General features: G+C 37.2%; 1 pseudogene; it reads left to right on the top strand.

The window, feature by feature from the left end:
* The first annotated feature begins 472 nt into the window (after positions 1 to 472).
* LOC137657402 (protein slowmo-like) lies at positions 473 to 6,358 on the top strand (annotated as a pseudogene).
* The last annotated feature ends 260 nt before the right edge of the window (positions 6,359 to 6,618 follow it).

Here is a 6,618-nt window from a genome sequence, read left to right as displayed (position 1 = left end):
TGATCATGTGGTCCTGGTTTTCCATTTTATTTTAACTTAGAGATTACATTAAATAGGTAAAACAAACTCCATACGTTTTTATTTGACATGATTTAGTGACCTTATTATGAAAGACAAAAGAAAAGAGCTGGGGTTATTTAAAGGAATTTTTTCTTTGTATAACTTAAAGGTGTCAAAGGTTAAAGGTGTCTGGTTTCATTTCTAGTTTCATCAGAATAGATGCTCACCAGAACGTCAGCCGGGCAAGCCCAACCCCCACTGTGGTGCCCTACCACAGCAGTAGCCTCCCCAGTAAACAGCTTAAACTCACGGCCTTGGCGGGGATCGATCTCTTGCCATGCAAATGCGAGGCAAACACGTTACCACTGTACTAGCCAACTTGTGCTGCATATTTTCTACCAACTTAGACTAATAATAATCAGTGACCATGCTTAATTATTACTGTAATTATATTTAATTTTCAATTTACATTTACAGTCACCCATGGGAAACTGTGACCCAAGCAGTTTGGAGAAAATATCCCAATCCACATAACCCAGCTGTCGTCGGAACTGATGTCATAGAACGGCATGTGGAAAACGGCGTCTTGCATACACACAGACTCATCAGTTCTCGGTGGGGCCTGCCATCATGGGCACAGACGGTATGTGTTTCCCTTTATGTTTGTTTTTGTCTCCTATGGTTTAAACTTTGTGTTTATGATTGACTAGGAGTATTTCTTGAAATTAATGACTTGTTGGAAGTTTATTCTAAAATTAATTTCTGTAGGTGTTAACCCTCTTACCCCCAAAGGACGTACTGGTACGTTTCACAAAAGCCATCCCTTTACCCCCATGGACGTACCGGTACGTTCTTGCAAAAAAATGCTATAAAAATTAGTTTTTCATATTTTTTGATAATTTTTTGAGAAACTTCAGGCATTTTCCAAGAGAATGAGACCAACCTGACCTCTCTATGACAAAAATGAAGGCTGTTAGAGCAATTTAAAAAAATTAACTGCAAAACGTGCTAAGAAAAAAATAACCCCCTGAGGGTTAAGGGTTGGAAATTTCCAAATAGCCTGGTGGTAAAAGGGTTGATATATTTTTAGACAGCAAAAAGTTTTGTGTTTGAGCAGCATTATACAACTGTATATATTTAAGGCATTCAAGTGTTATTTGTTTCTGATTTCTAATCCCTCACACAGATACTCGGTGCTGATCGCATTTGTTATGGTTATGAACATTCAGAGGTGAATCCATCTGAGAAGACAATGACTATGAGGACCAGAAATGTAAGTCTCTCTCTCTCTCTCTCTCTCTCTCTCTCTCTCTCTCTCTCTCTCTCCAGGATGCCTGAAAACTTTAAATCAATCTCTCTCTCTCTCTCTCTCTCTCTCTCTCTCTCCTCTCTCTCTCTCTCTCTCTCTCTCTCTCTCCAGGATGCCTGAAAACTTTGAATCAATCAATCTCTCTCTCTCTCTCTCTCTCTCTCTCTCTCTCTCTCTCTCTCTCTCTCTCTCTCTCTCTCTCTCTCTCTCTCTCCAGGATGCCTGAAAACTTTAAATCAATCTCTCTCTCTCTCTCTCTCTCTCTCTCTCTCTCTCTCCTCTCTCTCTCTCTCATCTCTCTCTCTCTCTCTCTCCTCTCTCTCTCTCTCTCTCTCTCTCTCTCTCTCTCTCTCTCATTTTAGATAACAAAAAGAAGAATTTTTATATAAATGTGATTGGTCAATTTTTGTTAAAATGTTTGATGGGGATCATAAATGTTAAAAGCACATGCTTAACAAAAATCTCGATATAAAGCACAGGTATTTTGAAGTAAGGACTTTATTGTTTCAGAAATATACTGATTTGAGTATTTCTACTTTTTCCAGGTAACATTCTCCAACACAGTCAGCTTGGATGAAAGATTAACATATTCTCCAGATCCTTCCGATAGCGAAAAGACTATCTTACGGCAAGAAAACAATCGTTACCGTCATGGGTGTCCCGTTAAACTCCTATATGGAAAATTATCTCCTCAACAGCATTACTAAAAATTCTTTTAAGGTAAGTCTTTAATTCTCTGTTTTACTCAAGGCCAATATAGAGCAGGTCAGGCGGTGAGGAGATTTACAGTGACTCACCTCTCTCAGCGTGCCTCAAATCACCCCCAGGCGGTCAAAAAAAAACGACGATCTTGTCTTTCGGGCCTCATCTCTGGGCAGATGACCCGCTAATTTGCCTCGGGCATTTCTCTCCGCCCGACCTCCTCTATATTGGCCTTGGTTTTACTAATCTCCTTTTTCTAGTGTATGAGTGATTAACCCTTTTACCCCTCAAAAGGACGTACTGGTACGTTTCACAAAACTCATCCCTTTACCCCCATGGACATACCGGTACGTCCTTGCAAAGAAATGCTATAAAATTTTTTTTTTTTCATATTTTTGATAATTTTTTGAAAAATTCAGGCATTGTCCAAGAAAATGAGACCAACCTGACCTCTCTAGGACAAAATTAAGGCTGTTAGAGCAATTTGAAAAAAATATACTGCAAAATGTGCTGGGGAAAAAAATAATCCCTTGGGGGTTAAGGGTTGGAAATTTCCAAAGAGCCTGGGGGTAAAAAGGGTTAATTTCCAAATTAACTTGCTATTCCCTTATTGCCCTAAAAGATTTTTAAAAAAATATTTTATATAATTTTGAAGGGGTGTGATACAACATTGTCACATTTCACAGAATTGAACTTTGCAGTTTGGGGTGACAGCAAACTGAAAAATTGAACTTTTGCGGTTTGAGGTGACAACAAACTGAAAAATTGAACTTTTGCGGTTTGAGGTGACAACAAACTGAAAAAATTGAACTTTTGCGGTTTGAGGTGACAACAAACTGAAAATATCCATCGACTGTGAACGGGTGTGAGGAATTATTTAGCTAAATTGGAAATACTTAATCTGGTTCTTAATCTGGTTCAGATTGAATAATGATACATTTATAGATAAGATTGCTGTGAATGCACCAGTTGAAGGGGTAGTTACTTTTCATGAATATAAACCTTTGAGATTTCCATGATACTTTACATCAAATTATGTTGTGCTACTCTCATCCTTAAAGAATCTAATAGCGTCAAAATTTGTATGAAAGAAGAATATTAACCATGAATATTTTGGGGTTCTATAGCATTGGAATGACATCTGTAGTGTTAGGACAAAATAACTGTATCATATTAAAGTATGGGGCAGACTCAGGAGAATTATGATTTAAGCAGTTCTCCATAGAAAATATGAAAAATTCATGTCTATTTCTCCATAGGGGCTTTGTATGCAGTCACATACATTAATGATTATTATAAATTACCTAAAGTAAAGAAACTACTACTTGGTTAGGCTGCAAGTAGAGCATAAAAAATGGATTTACTACAAGCGTGCGGTAGAGTAGTTCAGGCAAGGTAGATAGGGCCTCTGTTACGGCCCTTCCCTTTGATGAAGGAATTATCTAAATGGAAGACAGCCTGTGAATAGTGGTTTTCACACGCCCCTGCTTTATAAACGACGCCCACTGGGTGTTCACGCGAGGGTAGTAACCTCTGCATTCCATACTTTAACTTTCTCTGGTATATTTGGAAGTATTTATATCAGAAAAGTGTAAGGAAGGACCCTTTTCACCGGGCGTCACAGGTCGACCCAGAAATAGATTTTTCCTTTGTCAAATTCCCTTTATATTATTAGCCAGCCTTAGGTGTGGTACAGAATAAGCTCCCCAAAATCTGGCTAGGCTTTCGAACTAAAGTTGCCGGAATATCAATGGTGAACCTATACTAGAGTTTGTACAGTAGAGTAGATAAAGGTATGTTATAGTTATCCCACTGATAATGCATTGACTTTAAAAATTGTTGATTGGTCATAATGTGCATTTTCTTGTCATCCGCAGGGTCGTGATGCTATGGAGTTTGTTATAAGCAAGATAAATAGAGAAGTGGAAGAAATCATGTCTACCTACAAACGCAGTACCACGGAACTACTCTCACACACAATAAAATCTTTCGACGAGATTACCGAGAGTGCAAGAAGATCAGTTGACGACATTTCCCTGGTTGCTAAGAAGTCTGTGGATGGGTTCTCTGGTGTAGCTAAAAAATCTATCGACGATATTTCATGCGTTGCCAAGAAGGGCATCGATGAGATTCAGAATTTGGCGAAACCCAACGAACCTATGCCGAGGATATGATATCAGAAGATATTTAGGATGTATTTCAATTGTCTTTCTCCCAGTTCTTGTGGGAAAGAATATAGAATAAAGAAAAAGGAAGATGATAATGCCAGTGACAACATAAATATATGAAAGCTGTTTTGGATAAAAGATTTAGAGATATTGCCATCCGAGGTTAGATGTATATTTTTGTAAGTGTTACAGTGTGTTACATACTGGAGACATGAAAATATTTTCAAATCATGCTGTTATGGTTTCAGGTATTCATTTGTTAATGCTATGGGCTTCTCTCATAGACTTTCTGGGATTATAGGACTCTTAACGTATCCTAAGTTCAGTGACAGGTAACAATTGACCGCAAGATTTGTTTACTGTGATATGGGAAGCTCCGTTTAAGCTTTACAAATTATCCTGAAGTCAATAAATCAGTGGATGTCCATCCACATTAGACACTGGCAGAAGAAGTGCCTATATCCCTTTGGTTAGGGGAGGCAATTCTGGGCATTTTACCTTGAAGGCATTAAAACAGCTGTTGGTTGTCCTGTTCCAGAGGTCGGTATTCGTTATGTTACATAACCAATAGGAGGCTTTTCAGATTGACCATCATGAAAGTAGAACACACTTGTAGTTTGCCTGCTATTGCCAATTCACAGTTGCTCATGGCCGTCCCTAGAGTAGGAAATCTGTTCGTCTTGCATCTGGGACAGGTGCTTCTTTGGTCATTAACCTCTGCCCTACCCCATTTTTATTATTTTAAGGGGGTAAGATTCTGTTTTTGTTAGAAGAGGGCTCTCTCATACTCAGGGTTTATCATTTATAGCAAGAGGATGAACCTAGTATCCATATGACAGTGTTGTTACATGAAAAGTCACTATTCCCATTTTTACGCAATTGTATAGCTTGAAGTTCAAGTGCCAAAAGATTAAAGGTTGCCATACATCATTGGTTTCCAGATTTGTTAACTTGTTGATCCATAACTTGTGTCATTTCATTCAAAACATCTAGATCATGAAACCGATGAGGGCGTTTAGACAAGAAATTTATGGTTCATGGGATCACAAAATGATTTGGCAAGAAATTCATGGTTCATGAGATCACTAAAGGATTTGAACTTTTATAAATACATCCTTTCATTGTTGATGATTTTCTAGGTCTGTTTAGTTGAAGTGTGTACTGTAGGTTGCTAACTGAATTATACTAATAGAAAAATTAGAGGGCATCGTCTTGCTAGTGGTGGAGTCGAGAGCACAGGTATTCGGTATTTCCGAGACTTTGAAATGGATACTCGAGTATTTTCCTAACATAACTTGGTAACAGCTCCTTGCATTCCCCCAACTTTTCTACCTATGAACTTTCAGTGCACAGTTATGTACCTGTATACTTTTTACGATGAGAAATGAACTTTTGAAATACATTGGAATAAGTAAATAAAGGGATTTTGACGAAGGAAAAATCTATTTCTGGGGAGAGACCTGTGACGCCCGGTGAATAGAAATGAATTAATTATGCCTATATTTATGCATATTCAATTCTAACTATGTATAAATATGGATAAATATCCATACAACATCGTGTAACATTAACCTCAATGAATTTTTGTGTTATCTCCAGCGAAGCCGGAACACGATGTTGTATGGATATTTATCCATATTTATACATAGTTAGAATTGAATATGCATAAATATAGGCTTAATTAATATTTCTATTCACCGGCCGCACAGGTCGACCCAGAAAAAAGGCTGTAAGTTTTGTTGGCAATTTGCAAACTGTTGTAAAGTTGAAGTGTTAAATGAATATAAAGGTTGGATAAGTATATCAAATATTTTTAGGTTTTGCAAGTTTTAATTTTCCAGCCATTATAGATAGATAGCTTGAGTATTACCACCAGACCAAAGGTGCTTATAGATCTTTTGTTTTAAGTAGCTACATCATAGACTTAATCTTTCACGAATTACTGTACATATCTCGGCATCTTCCCAACAGTGCAGCAGCTGATTTTGTTCCGTAGCATTTTAGAAATTAGTTTTTTTTTCCTGATACCATATGGCTGCTGCTCCTCAAGATTGTCAAACATTTTATTTTACCATCATCTTGATTTCTTTGACATAGCGTTCATAGAGTATTTATTTTATTTAATAAAATGTTATTTATCATGACCTAAAATATAAAAAAGACAATCTGAATTTTATCATTTTGTTTTTCCTTACTTACCTAAGACTTTTTGTCTCGCAATTAACCCTTTTACCCCCAAAGGACATACTGGTACGTTTCACAAAACTCATCCCCTTACCACCATGGATGTACCGGTACGTCCTTGCAAAAAAATGCTATAAAATTTTTATTGTTTTCATATTTTTGATAATGTTTTGAAAAAATTCAGGCATTTTTCAAGAGAATGAGACCAACCTGACCTCTCTATGACAAAAAATTAAGGCTGTTAGAACAATTTAT

The sequence above is a fragment of the Palaemon carinicauda genome, chromosome 1 (assembly GCF_036898095.1).
Source record: "Palaemon carinicauda isolate YSFRI2023 chromosome 1, ASM3689809v2, whole genome shotgun sequence".
In the NCBI taxonomy this organism is placed as follows: domain Eukaryota; kingdom Metazoa; phylum Arthropoda; class Malacostraca; order Decapoda; family Palaemonidae; genus Palaemon; species Palaemon carinicauda.
Note: the sequence above shows the minus strand (reverse complement) of the source record. Positions and strands in the feature narration are given on the sequence as shown.